The sequence below is a fragment of the Pongo pygmaeus genome, chromosome 7 (genome assembly GCF_028885625.2).
Source record: "Pongo pygmaeus isolate AG05252 chromosome 7, NHGRI_mPonPyg2-v2.0_pri, whole genome shotgun sequence".
Lineage (NCBI taxonomy): Eukaryota > Metazoa > Chordata > Mammalia > Primates > Hominidae > Pongo > Pongo pygmaeus.
Window position 1 is genome coordinate 130,711,090 of NC_072380.2, and position 14,893 is coordinate 130,725,982.

At 41.7% G+C, this 14,893-nt stretch overlaps 1 protein-coding gene and 1 long non-coding RNA gene across 2 annotated transcripts in view; both read right to left on the bottom strand.

The window, feature by feature from the left end:
- Positions 1–14,893, bottom strand: part of EXT1 (exostosin glycosyltransferase 1) — a 315,513-nt gene that overhangs the window by 209,444 nt on the left and 91,176 nt on the right. The gene's annotated exons all lie outside the window — the stretch shown is intronic.
- The window catches only part of LOC134740036 (uncharacterized), a 104,306-nt gene continuing 89,413 nt past the window's right edge, over positions 1–14,893 (bottom strand). The window contains exon 2 of the long non-coding RNA XR_010127275.1: positions 1–14,893. This exon is cut by the window's right edge and continues 72,970 nt beyond it. This is a non-coding gene — a long non-coding RNA (uncharacterized LOC134740036).

A 14,893-nucleotide genomic window follows, 5' to 3' on the forward strand; every position in this document is an offset into this window, starting at 1 on the left:
TTTTTCAGAGCTGAACCAAGTTTCAACTTACTCATCTGTGAAATGCCTATAATACTCTACCTATCTCTAGTAATGCCTTGAAGGTCAAAAATCATAACAATAATGGGGGACAACTGTGGTTCAGTGGAAAGAATATTAGAATAAAGTTAGATGATCTGAGTTCAAGTTTCACATGATCCTAACCCACTTCAATGAACAACTGAGGCTGATTCCATCTAAACTGTCTGAATCTCACTTTAATCACCTGAAAAAATATTCACATTTTTAAAGAGTTGCTTTAGGAAGAAAAGAGACTAGGACCCACTTCTCCTTAAGCCAAGCCAGGGTCATTTAGACTACAACAGGTTGTAAGAATGGCCTGAGGCAAAAAAGAGAACACTCTCTCCATGAAAGAGGCATCCTCTACCTAGTTCTGGAGGACCATGGCCATGTAGAAATGCAAGCCTAGGGCTGCCAAATCTTCCATTTTCCTATCTAAGCACTGAATCCACATTTCTGTGTGAAATCCTTCAGTTGTTAGAGTTGGCAATTAATTCAATTTTTTAAAAGCATTTGATGGCCATAAAGAACATGCCTACAGACAGGTTACATAAGAACATCTGCATCCTTCCTAAGGTAACAAGGAACAGTTACCACCATCCTAAGCAACCTAAGGGGATCCTGAATATTTTTGATAACTTGGTGAAAACTAGAGGCCCCCTTCCAAGGAAAATGCATTAGGACAAATAACTAATACATGTGGGGCTTCATACCTAGGTGATATATTGAGAGGTGCAGCAAAACCACTATGGCACATGTTTACCTAGGTAACAAACCTGCGTGTTCCGCACGTGCATCCAGGAACTTAAAGTAAAATGAAACTAAATTAAAAACAAAAGAAGAAGAAGATAGGTCTAAGGTGATTCCAGAGCTTCAAGCCCAGGTAACTACAAGACTGTAGTTTCATTCACATCACCAGATGAGAGAAATCTTGTTTGGGAAGATAAGAAAGGAACAGGGAGATGACACAGAGCTGGAAGAGAGAAAGAAAAAAATAAATAAAGTGTAACATGCTTCAGTTGTGTAAGGGGTTTGACAGAGGACAATTTTGCCCTATAATTTCTAGAACATTACCCAAGGGACTAATGATAGTGAGCATCTATGGTGGAGAGGGGAAGTGCTGGCAGAGGAGGCCTGCAGGTGGAAGGGAGACTGTCTTCACTATATTTTGATACTTGTTTTAAACCATGTGAATTACTGTCTAGCCATGACGACCAAAACAAATTAACTAATAATAAAAATCTGAGGCTCTCCCTCCCTTCACCTCCCAAGCCCTGACAGGCCCGGGGATGTGTGACGTTCCCCTCCCTGTGTCCATGTGTTCTCATTGCTCAGCTCCCACTTGTGAGTGAGAACATGCGGTGTTTGGTTTGCTGTTCCTGTGTTAGTTTGCTGAAGATGATGGCCACACCGTCTTCCACAATGGTTGAGCTAATGTATGCATATTATACTTTCTTTTTTTTTTTTTTTTTTTTTGAGACGGAGTTTTGCTCGTTGCCCAGGCTGGAGTGCAGTGAGGTGATCTCAGCTCCCTGCAACCTCCATCTCCCTGGTTCAAGCGATTATCCTGCCTCAGCCTTCCAAGTAGCTGGGATTACAGATGCCCACCACCATGCCTGGCTAATTTTTTGTATTTTTAGTAAAGACAGGGTTTCAGCAGGTTGGCCAGGCTGGTCTCGAACTAGGTGATCTACCCCCTTCAGCCTCCAAAAGTGCTGGGATTACAGGCCTGAGCTACCATGCCCAGCCTGCATTTTATATACAGACTTACTTGTTTTCACTTCATGTATTATGGAGGAATTTCCACACTAACATATGAAGACATTCAATACCATTTTTCTGTGTCTGCAGAGTATCCTGTGGTATTGGCAATAAAGCATTATGTATTTAATTACACACACATTGATTACATTGTTTCTAATATTTTCTTATTAAAACCACAGCTGCAATGAAAAAAAATACACTTTTGGTTACATTTTACTTTCTTCCTGCTTAAATTGCCTTATCTGAAAATGAAGATACTATCAGTCCTACCTCACAGAGTTTTTTAAAGAATGAAATACATGAAAAATATATAAAATTCTTAGTTCCAGAAACCAGGTAAATCCTCAGCAAGTGTTAGATGTGATTGCTATTATGACATGGGTCCTCTCTTATCTACACAAGTATATCTGTAGAATGCATTCCAAGCAGTAGAACTGCCAGGAGATTTAAAAGGAAACGGGAAAGTAGGTATTAATGTGGAGGTCCCAGAAAATTGGGGGAAACCAACATGGGAAATGAAGCAGCCATTGGCTTACCAGGGACAGGGGTTGAAGGTGTCCCAGAAGCTACATCGCAATAGGGACTTGAGAAGTCTGTGAGTCCTTTCTGGTGAAAGGGCCCCCTGAGCTACACTGGAATGTGAACCACGCCTCCCAGACTAACATTCTCCTCTGTTGTTCTAATCAACCAGCAATGTGTCTAGGAAAGGCCAAATTCTTGGCAGCCAAACTACATTTCCCAGATTACTTCAGTCCTGGAAGAAACAACAAAAAATATGCCAGGTCACATGTTTCCATTTTCAGGACTGGAAAATGAGGGCATAGATTTGTGGCTCTAATCCACAGAGGGAAAGCTGAGAAAAGGACGTGGAGAAAGGGTGAGTCAAAGCAAGTGAATGACCAGGCAGTGGCCAACATTTCCAGACTTCAAAAGGGCAAGCAATATTTGCATATACCAACACTGGGTCTGCAGCAGGGGGCCCCAACCCCTGGGCAGCAGACCGATGCTGGTCCGTGGCCTGTTAGGAACCGGGCTGCAAAGCAGGAGGTGAGTGACAGGCAAGCGAGGATTACCACCTGAGCTCTGCCTCCTGTCAGATCACTGGTGGCATTAGAATCTCATGAGAGAGTGAACCCTATTGTGAACTGTGCACACGAGGGATCTGGGTTGCACGCTCCTTATGAGAGTCTAACTACTGCCTGATGATCTGAGGTGGAACAGTTTCATCCTGAAACCATCCCCACACCACCTTCCTGGTCCGTGAAAAAATTGTCTTCCACGAAACCGGTCCCTGGTGCCAAAAAGGTTGGGAACCGCTGGTCTACACTCACCTAGACCAAAAGCGTATTTAGTGCAAAACAAGGAGGTCTTCAACTGCTGAGGGAATTGGGTTCTAAGAAGTGGCTAAGAGCTAACAGGTAGGCTAAAGAGCTAATAAAACCAAATCCCTGAGCTCAGATAAAAAGTAAGAATAACCTTTGTCCATCAGTGTCTTCATTTGCCTATTGCAAGATGGATGTTAGGACTTAGAGTTCGCAGGATATAAGCATATTTTCAAATTTTTTGGACTACTTTCACCCCCCACCTCTATTTCACCTCTACCCAAATCTCATCAAAACAAGCAAAAAAGAGCACTTTGATCACTCGCTGGGAAGAATTCCAACTGCAACAGTTTACAAAGAAAACCAACATAAATTTCACTTGAATGTGTTACACTGACCTCCCAAAATCCATCTCAGCTAATTAAAAGAAGTTGCAGAGCAGTTCCTATGGATATTAGCATTCAGGTCCTTCAGGAGCATGTTTACACGGCACATCACCTTGCTGGGAGGCTCCCAGTACCCTGGGCTGAAGGCATCAATTCTCACTGGCAATGGCACGGCCGCAAGAGTGTGATTGCAGGCTCTGTGGAACCTCATGAAATGTTTAAGGACTCTCTTGGCTCACATCTCACTCTTCCTCACTCTACCCTATCTCAGGCTTCACCTTCTCCCCTTGCTAGAAGCCACTTCCGTGGCAGACGCTCTGGGTGCCAAGGTTTACAGTAACGCCCCAATGGGACAGCAAGATTAATGAAAGCTTTCTGTGGGTAATTCAACTCTGTTCGGTAATATGACACTGAGAGGACAACAGGAGCTTGCAGGAAAGAAGAGGGGTAAGGAAATGCGAGAGCCATCAAGATGCACACATGAAAACCTGTTTGCAATGTGGGAAGGACTCATCTGCTCAGCTATGGCTATTTGTCAGCAGAGCACAGCAGCCACTTCGCCATGAGAAAGTGTTATGTGCAAACAACACCTCCTCAAAGAGGCCCTCACAGACTACCACAGCCAAATCCTCTCATATCTCTTTTCCCTGCCTGACATTAAAAGTGTACTCCCTCTGCTGCTTTGTCTGTTACCGACCTCCCTGTCCAGAATGGAAGCTGCAAAGAGGCAGGACTCGTGTCTGTCTCATAATACTCCATTCCCCAGCCACTTAAAGTGAGCCTGGAACGTAGTAGGCACCCACTCACCTTATGAACACCAATGAATGACTAGCTGGAATTCTGCAATAGCTTTTAATTTTAAAATGTGCCTACAAAATCCATCAAAATCCATTTTCCATTACCATATTAGGGTATGAAGAGGGAAAAAAGTATCGAGTAAATACTGGATCTGAGTCACCATGCCTGGCATTTTATACATAATAGTCACTTAATTTCTAGGACTCTCTGAGGCCGGCATGACTAATGCTATTTCAGATTAGGAAAACTGATGTTCACAGATACAAACACAACTCACCCAAAGTCGCATACGTGGAAAGTGATCATTTCTGGTTTGTCTGATCCAAAATTCCCTGCATCTGTCACTCCCCATCCTGATCGCTCTCTGGCTCCTAAGGCTTTCATTTGGTTTTCCCAAGATCGGGCTCCCCTGTGACATGTCTCCATGACAAGCAGTTAGTACTCACTCAGAGACAAATTCCAAGCTGCCTCTTTGATCTCACTACTTCAAGGAATCCCTTTAGTCACTTAGAAATGGAAACAGTCTGTTTTTATAAATGGCTCAGGAAGGGAGGACAGTCATTGCAGGCAGAGTCTCACAGAGAGCGCGAGAGAACATGGGAAGCAGCCGACCCCTGGTGCAAGGAAGGGGCTCTCCCAGCAGCAGCAGCAGGAAGAGCCCCAGGGACAAACTTGGGAGAGGTTTGTCCTCAGATCCAGTGCTCCCTTTCTTCACACAGCAAGAACTACCACCACGGACGTGTTTCCTTTCTTTAAAGTGCTTTGTTATCATTTACTAATAAAGGAAAACTCACAGACCCAGTCCTTCAAAAGCTCTCACCAAAAGTAGGGAATCTTCAATGAAGTGCAGACCAGATGCCAGTTTTCGGTGCAAAGCGATCCTGTGATCATGAAGAATTTAGAAGGCTTGCTGAAAGTTTCCACTGCACACAGAAGACCACACAGGACAGAGTTTCTTCCACTGGGCTAAGGCCTAATTCCTGAAGAAGACACTGCGGCTTCCTAGTTTGGCACAGGTGTCAAAAGCCACTTTTGGATTGACCCTTTTTGCCCGGAAGGTGAAGCTTCCTAAGGCTGGATGGAACAAGCTGCCGGTGCAGTGTCTGCCTCCCCCAAGCCAAAGAGCAGATTTCCACAAGGCCACCCAACAAGGCAGTCTCTAGGACAGAGACCAGGCCCAGATAAAAGGCTTTAGCCTTGGCAGCACAGGGCGCTAAGAACAGGCCTCCAGGGTGGAGACACCTGGCTGAAATTCCAGCTCTGCATCTCACTGCTGTTTGACCTGGGGCTGTGCACATCACATCTCTATCAGTTTCCACATCTTTAAAATGGGGCTGATAAAAATAACTACCTCTCAGGGCAGCCTGCAACAATGATGCATGTAAATTGCCTGGCACATAATGGACATTCAATCTAACATTAACCAAAACATTATTATTTTTCTCACAAAAAAAGACCCCAGGAGGTTCTGTTTTTGTTCCATTTTCTAACTCACCCTTATTGCTCTGACTGTAATCATACCCAAAATAAAAGCCTTTTCCTAAATTTATTGTAGCAGAATTGTGGCCTGATTCTTTCTATCGCTAGTAAGGCAACTAACTGGCTCTCACTCCTTCGTCTCTAAAATTAAGCAAATGAAAACATCCATAATGTGGGTGAAGAAAGGGTGAACTACTTCTATGTGTTCACTGATTTTTTTTTTTTTTCTTTGAGACAGAATCTCTCTCTGTTGCCCAGGCTGGAGTACAGTGGCACAATCCCAGCTCACTGCACCTCAACATCCCAGGCTCAGGCGATCCTCCCACCTCATCCTCTCTAGTAGCTGGGATTACAAGCATGGGCTACCACGCCTGGCTACTTTGTTGTTGTTGTTGAGATAGAGTCTTACTCTGTCACCAGGCCGGAGTGCAGTGGTGCAATCTCAGCTCACTGCAATCTTCATTTCCTAGGTTCGAGCGATTCTCCTGCCTCAGCCTCCCGAGTAGCTGAGATTACAGGCGCCCGTCACCGTGCCCATCTAATTTTTGCATTTTTAGTAGAGACGGGTTTTTACCATGTTGGCCAGGCTGGTCTCAAACTCCTGACCTCAGGTGATCTGCCCACCTCGGCCTCCCAAAGTGCTAGGATTACAGGCATGAGCCACCGGGCCCCTTAGTACAGGGGCTCGAGTAGGTAAGCCATTCACTCTCTTCCCCAAGAGGACAGCAGAGACCCAAGAATGAGTCAGAACAGAATGCGGCACATAGAAAGGATGGATGGACTTGGGGTCAGAAGTCAGAAAGTACGATCATACAACCTGAAAATCCACTACCCACATACAGGGTTGCTTGATTTTAGCAAATGAAAATACAGGATACCTGGTTAACCTTGTATGTCAGATAAACAACAAATTTTCTAGTATACTATGGTCCACTATTTTTAAATGTAAGTATGTTCAAATATTTCATGGGATATACTTATACTAGTCATTATTTACATGACAATCAAATTTAACTGGGCCTCCTATATTTTACCTGGCAACTCTCATCATGTAAATATCTTAAATCTACATTGATGTAGTAAAAAGAATATGGATTTTGGAGTTAAGTTGAACTGCAATTGAATCCTGGCTCACTACAAGCTCAATGTGTAATCCTAGCAAGTTACCTGAACTGCCTGAATCTCGCTTTACATATCTGTAAATGGCAGTGACAACACCTCACAGGGCTGTGCTATAGGTTAAATAAAGATAACGATGATGGCAATAATAATTACTAATATTGACAGTTTCATTTATTAAGTGCTCAACAAATGTTAGCCTTCTTTGCTCTTTGAGCCTCAAAGATTTCCCATCTGTAAAATGGGGTTAAAGATATTGGTAATAAAATTCAAATATGTTTTCTGATAAGAATAAGGATACTTCAGCCTTCCTCCCATGGATTTCTGGGAAAAAATCTCAAGAATTTATTTTCTTTGGGTCTGCAAAATACCCCCTTTAACCCACCCAAAAAGGTCATTTTTGGTCTGCCTGGTTATGATAAATGTATTTTATGGAAAATAGTCTTGAATTTTCTCTCAGGAGTTCACATACTCTCCTTCTCACGTCCTTGCATCCCTTCAACCAGTTATTTCTTTAAAATGCAGTCTGAGAATGTCAGCATTAGAACCACCTGTAATGCCAAAGGACTTCCCTGAGCCCAATTACAGAACAACCAAATTAGAATTTCTGGAGCTGGACCCAGAAAGCATCCTTCTTCTTTTTTCTTTTTAATTTATTTTAAATTTAAATAGAGATGGAGTCTTGCTATGTTGCCCAGGCTGGGTCTTAAACACCTGGGCTCAAGTGATCCCCTCGCCTCAGCTCCCAAAGTGCTGGAATTATAGGCGGGAGCCACCATGCCCAGCCAAGCATCCTTCCTAACAAACTCCTTGGGTGGTTCTTAAACCCGCTCAAGTTTGGGTACCATTACCCTAAAACTTAACCCCAGGCCCGAGAGTTACACAAGCAGACTCACCTTCCCCAAAGTTAACATTAATATTCTGCAAGGGATGGGAACAGTGAATTCTAGAGTGATACAAGAATGGAAGTTTCAAAGCTTTTATATGAGGAACAGATCAGCTCATCTAACACTCTGTTTTGGAGCATTTGTGTCAAATTGACATTCCAATTTAAAGACCATACATAAAACCCCATTCAATTATTTAGCACTGTACAGATTTTACATAACTCTTAAAGTTACTGACTCAATTCATTTTCCTTCGAACTGCAAGACAGATTAATCTAAAATGAATTAAGACAGGCAACCAGAAGTAACGTTGCCACCGCCAGTAAACAGTCTTTAAACTGCTGGATCAGTAAGCTGCTTACAGCCTCGCGAGCACTGACGCCACATCTGCTCGGCAATTCATGTGCTCTCAAGCCAAGGATTTAAAATCCGTGTTTGTCATGATCACAGAAACTCCAGAGAGGGGGTAATGTTTAACCCAAGCCTTTTCTTTTACCAGTAGGTATCACTTCTTCCCCGCAAAATGAACATGAAGACCATGACTCGGTTACAAATATTTCAGGTTACATCAAAATGCATAAATGTGTCCAAAATTCCATGATCTAAGGTTTCTAATAATTTGGGGAAAAAATTCTAAAATACCCTAAATTATTCCTGACATCAAATTGCTCAGAGTCTAGCAGAGAAGAAAAACAAAAAAACAATTATGAGAGATGCTAGAAAGCATGACAAGAGAGTTCCAGTGTCAAGAGGGACATCAAAGCCAGATGTTGGGGGAAGGAACATCGCAGAAGAGTTCCTAGAAAAGATGGCATCTAAACTAAGAAGGGGGTAATGCAGATGTTATGCGTGAACTGTGTCTCCCAAAAAGATATGCCGAATTCCTAAACTCCAGCACCTCAGCATATGACTTTATTTGAAAAAGCAGTTGTTGCAGCTGTCACCCCAGCCTGGAGTGGGGAGGACCCTTAATCCAGTTGACTGCTGTCCTTATAAGAAAAGGAAAGAGATACAAAGAGGAGAATGCCCTGTGAAGACAGAGAGAGATGTACAGACACAGAGGGAAGATGGCCAAGTAAAGGTGGCAGCAGGGACTGGAGTTACGCTGTGCCACAAACCAAGGAATGCCTGGGGTACCAGAAGCTGCCAGAGGCAAGGAAGGAAACCTAGAGGTTTCCAAGGGAGCAGGGCTCTGCTAACACCTTGATTCCAGACTTCTAGCCTTCGCATCTGTGAGAGAATAGATTTTTGTTGTTTAAAGCCACTGCAGGCGGGGCGTGGTGGCTCACGCCTATAATCCCAGCACTTTGGGAAGCCGAGGCGGGCGGATCACTGGAGGCCAGGACTTTGAGACCAGCCTGGCCAACATGGAGAAACATCATCTCTACCAAAAATAAAAAAAAATAAGCCAGGCATGGTGGTGCACACCTGTAATCCTAGCTACTTGGGTGGGAGAGGCATGAGAATTTCTTGAACCTGGGAGGCAGAGGTTGCCGTGAGCCAAGATCGCGCCACCACACTCCACCCTGGGTGATTGAGAGAGACTCTGTCTCAAAAATAAATAAATGAATAAATAAAGCCACTCCGTTTGTGGTACTTTGTTACAGCAGCCTTGGGAAATGCATGCAGTAGGACGGGGCCAAAGGGCATGGGATCCTGACGTAGGAAAGCCACAGGACCAAGACCTGGAGGTAAAGGGGAAGGCCACCTTCGTTTCAAGGAACCACAAAGAATTTAGTCTGGTGGGAAGAGAAGAAGGCAGGCAGCGCCTGGAAGACTTTGTCCCGGCTGCAGTAAAGGCCATCTTCTGCTCTGCATCATGCTCACCAAAATGCTCAACTCTAAGGAGCTAACCCCACTCTCTAGCAGAATGAACAAGAAGCATGAAAATGCTCCCAGTAAAAACTAACCTACAACTGGAAATGCACTGTGAATGGAAACGTGTCCCCAAAATCATCAATACTCACTGCCGGCAGAAAACAAGCCAAGCTTTCCAAGCCATCACAAAATTCTGAGTTAGTGACTGGAACAGACAGAAGCAGCCTCTGGAGTTCTGGTGACATTCGATTTCTTGATCTTGGTGCTAGTTATAGACGTGTTCACTTTGCGAAAAATTACCGAGTTGAATCTTTGTGATGCGCGAACTTCTCTGTATGCATGGTACATGTATAAAATTTCCAATGAACTTCCAATGAAAGAAGGAAGGAATATGTAACATTTAGCATCTTGTTCTCCCAGACGGACTGGTATAATCATTTATAAAGATAAGATGTCCATCATCTTGAACGGAAAATACTGCTATCCGTTAGTCTGCTTGAATCTGAATCTGATCACCATAGGATAAGTTGTTAAATCCTCAAGACGTTACTAAGTAAAACCTACCTCATTCTCCTTATACATTATCCTCTCTTTTCAGGCTAATTAAAAAGCTTGTCTCAGCTGGCCTGGGTTAATAATAGAACACTATTTCTTATTTAAACAACAAATCTCACTTTTGAGAGGTTTTGTCTCTTGCAAAACCTCAGGTTTTATATGAAACAAAAGAGTTATTTGATGCATGTTTTTACCTGAGTTGCTAAAGTAAACAGTAACAAAGTCAGCATTGCATCCTCAAGAAAGCTAAGTCCGATTCAGGGAGTCGACCACCATATCTCCCCTCACCACGCTGGTATGCAGACACTCTTGCCATTGGTTTAGAAAGCAGATGATAAATATTTAAAATGGGTCCACAGTCCAATGAACAAAACAGGTATCAGATAGAAAATTGGCAGATTACATTTTTAGTTATAACCCCAAAATGGCTTTTGCAAATTATCAAAGCAACTCAAATCTGCATAATCTTAATTTAAAGCAACATAATTCGAGACTGTGAGGAATCTAATTGCCAGCTAAACAACTATTTCCAACCGTAACTGGCTTCCCACAACCCTGCACACGATCATGTACACACATGCTTAAACCACCTGATGTGGAAGGCATCTGGACTGAGCCCAGCACTGCCAAAAGAATCTTTGAAAAAATGCAACAAAAGGAATAAGCTCTTGCACAGAATTTTCCACACATTGGCTCAGAGCAATTTCGCTTTCCAGAATGATTCCCTTAACTGTCAAGAAGGGGATTATAGTGCTATTCATTGCACAAGCAATTTTTTCTTACAATTAATTTTCACACCTCTCCAATGTATATAACAGTGTGATATATACATATCCACTAAAGACAAATCTATAGGTGTATGTTACTAGTTGAGCTGTGTCCTCTGCAAATTCATAAGTTGAAGACCCACCCTCCAAGTACCTCCAGATATGACCTTATTTGGAAATAGGGTCATTGCAGATGTAATTAGTTAAGTTAGGATGAGGTCATACCAGAGTAGGGTGGGCGCCTAAGCCAATATGAATGGTGTCCTTATAGGAAGGGGAAAATTGGAAAAATACACACACATGTATGCACACACACACAGAGGAAAAAAACATGTGAAGATGAAAGCAGGGATCAAGGCAATATTTCTATAAAGCCAGAAACACCAAAGATTGCCAGAAAATCCCCAGAAGCTAGGCGAGAGATATGGAACAGACTCCCTCTAACAGCCCGCGGAAGGAAAACAGCCCTGGCAACACCTTGATCTTGACTTCTGGTCTCCAGAACTGTGAGGTTTGGGTTATTTAATCCACCAAGTTTATAGACTTTGTTACAGCAGACCTAGGAAACTAATACAGTGTATAACAACAATCTTTAAGTAAAAATCTGTGTGTGCCACTCTGTCCTATTTGTATATGCACATACATTGAGAGTTATCTTCCAGGAAATAATAAATTTCGTTATTACTAAGCCCTTGGTTGTTTGATTCTCAACAGTTGTGGGTGCATGAGGTTAATCACAGGACTGGGGAAATTCTGACTCACAATCCCAAAAGGCTGAAGTTCCAAATTTTGTCATGCAACCCTGAATTCACTCCAGCTCTGGGAAACCTCAAATCCCAAAGAAAACATAACCTGGTTTTCTCTCTCTTTTTTCCAATACAGACATAGGTATAATTTAATAATAGTACCCTGCCTCCCAAATGCAATTAAAAATGGCCTTCATTACTCCTCTGAAAGAGTGTGTTTTACAATGCTGCAATCTATGGTTCAATAAAAAAGCAACTACTGCACCTATCATGGCAAAGCTGTAAAAAGTGATCAATGTGCTTTTGGTAGCTCTAGAGGCAGAGGAAAAAAAGAAAAAAAAAAAACTTAAAGGAACAGGCACAAAATAACTTGGTACAATGTGAGTGCTTTAGAAATCCAGTTTTTCATTTCTGAAACCTTTGATTTCCCTAACTTTGATTCTTTTCCCCTTTCACTTAGGAAGTAGTAAGACATAGCAATACAATTGAAAGAAAGAAAGAAAGAGGAAATGGGAGAAATAGATTCAAACTTTTATACAGAGAGAGGTAAGTCTTGAGCACATGTATCTCTAAATCGTCTTCTGTGCTGTTGTACTAAAAAGTGTGTGTTTGTGGACAGAGAGAAAGACAGGCAGTGAGATAGAATACGATTCAGAGCCATGCTTCTTAGAACAGGAAGAATCATTAATATTAGCAACTCAGCACTAAACAGTGAGCAGAACCACAAGGTAAATGGTGGGTCTAGATTCTATCGCAGGAAAGAGTCATTTCCTGTGACTATTCATCGTACATCATCTTGGACCAGAAAAGGAACCTTGAAGTCATCTCTAAGATCCTAGTGTCTTTCTTTTCCCACCATCCCCAACAATTCTCATAGGGTGATCTGAACAGAATGAAGTTTTCTGTGTGTCACACACAATTTTAAGCACTCGCTATGTATTAAGTATTGTCAGCATCCCCTTTTTATTGTTGGAGGAACTGAGACAAAACTTAAATAATTCTGACCAAAGTTACCCACTTGGTAAGTGGTGGTGGCAGATTCCAGACTCTGCCCTCTTAGCCACCAGGAACACTGCCTTTCAATAAATGGCGCTTGGTGAAATAACCAAGCAATAAACCCATTGCATGAGGAATGCTTCTTTCATAGTCTCATGTTTCAGAGCCCTGAGCAGTTCAATGTGCAAAAGATGCCCAGCAATGTTGCTCACCCCTGGTTATTTTGGGGTTGCTCAAAGTCTCTGCTCTTCTTCCATCTTTACTGACATTTATTATTTTACTGGTCTTCCAATAACTTCAGAAGCAACTTGCATGTTTTTATAAAATAAGAGAACCTAAAATTTGTGTTTGGGGTTTTATTAGTCATTCTTATAAAAATGCTTGTCTGGAAAGGATTTTAATAAAACTTCATTTGGAAATTACTGGAGGATGCAATCAACCCATCTGGCCTCAGTTCCTACGGACACATAAAATGTAAACAGCTCACTCTAACACTACTAAAGATTCTATTCACAAGTTTTCACCCTTGCTAGAATTAGAAGGAACTACTAATTCTAGTAGTCTAGGGAAAAGACTCTGGTCTTTACATACCTTCACTTTCAGTGGTTGCACTACATTATGATCTTGTCCTATTATGTAAAATCAGAACTATTTTAATTGCGTTATTTAAAACACGTTATAGACGCTATGATAATCCTCTATAAATCAATGTTTAGTGCATCATCTGATCAAAGACACAAATATTGAGCTTTTTCAAATATTCAGCTAACCAACATTTGACAAAGGGGCTGGTACAGCTAATTCTTGCTGTCATAGTCTTCTTTGATTAAAACACAGAATATGCCCTTCAGCATTAAGCACTCCGAGGTTATTTCAGGACTGTGCCTGATCGAATAGTATTACATTATGGGTTAGCACGAATGAAGGAGAGGAGATCTCAGAGTCACAGAGTATGTGTGTTCTTCAGCCCTCACTCTGCTGTATCAGTGACCTTCCAGCAAGTCACTTAGCCCCCTTTGACCATAGCTACCTTGGCTATAAAACCAAGATAATAATACCCACTCTCCTTCTGACTTTAATGGGTAGTTACACAGATCAAATAAAACAATACACATAAAAAGTACTTCGCAAATTCTTCGGCATCATGTGGGGAAGATAGAGTTAAACCAAATCTACATTCTTTAATGTAGCTTAACTTTTCAATGATAAACTGCTTTACATTTTACAGCTTCCAGTGTATTTTGTATGTAAGAACAATATTTATGAGTTCATTTCAAAGCTTTCTAATTTCAGTTAGAGTCAGTGGAAAGCTTACACATTAAAATTTCTCAATAAATCATTTATTGTGCAAATATGAACTCTTATTTAAAAATTTTTTAAAAGAGGGAGGCTTTAATTGGTAAGGACTGCCTAAATGTGCACTTTGAGTTGCTTCTATGAATACGCTTTTCATATGGCAGACAGTTGATCATGTATTACAAAGGTTTTTGTTATGACCACTAATATATCAGATCTGCAGGTATCTTTCCCCAAAGTCTTATGAAACTACTTCCAACATGAAAATTCTCTCTGGGTTAACTCATTGGGTAGCTAGGTTACAAGATATATGTTTTTAATCTCTCTTTTGGGCTAAACATTTAGCTAATAATTGTCAGGGAGGTTTTGACATTAGAAATGTATGACTCAAATAAAATTTTTCTGCAGAAGTTCAGGTACTGAGATATAAGCACTGTAAAATGAACACTTCTGGAAGACAGCCAATTTTAAAAACCTAAAAATTGTCACCCTGGGTCAGAGTAGAAGTCCAGTTCCCACCAGACTTTATGTCTGACAGTGGCATCAAAACATATTCTGTACAACAGAATCGTTTCCCTGTGTGATGGTTCACTCAAGGGTTAGGGATATTCTCTGAATGTTTCAAACTTACCTTTGAGAAGCTATCATTGGGTTTTGCCTAAATTTTTCTTGAACACACATCCCTGACACCCCAGACTACACAGGTGCTTGGGAAAATGAGTTCTATTTGCTTGTTATCCTCTGGGCAAAGACATTCCATTGCCCGTTATTTAAAGTGAAACTATCTCCTTCTAGCATAAAGAAGTGCCCTTTTGTTACAGTATTCTGGGATTTTGTGAGCAAGTCCGAATTCCACCTGACTATATCCTACATGACTCCCTTCATCCTCCAACTTTCAAATCCTAATCTTTTTGCTCTTTA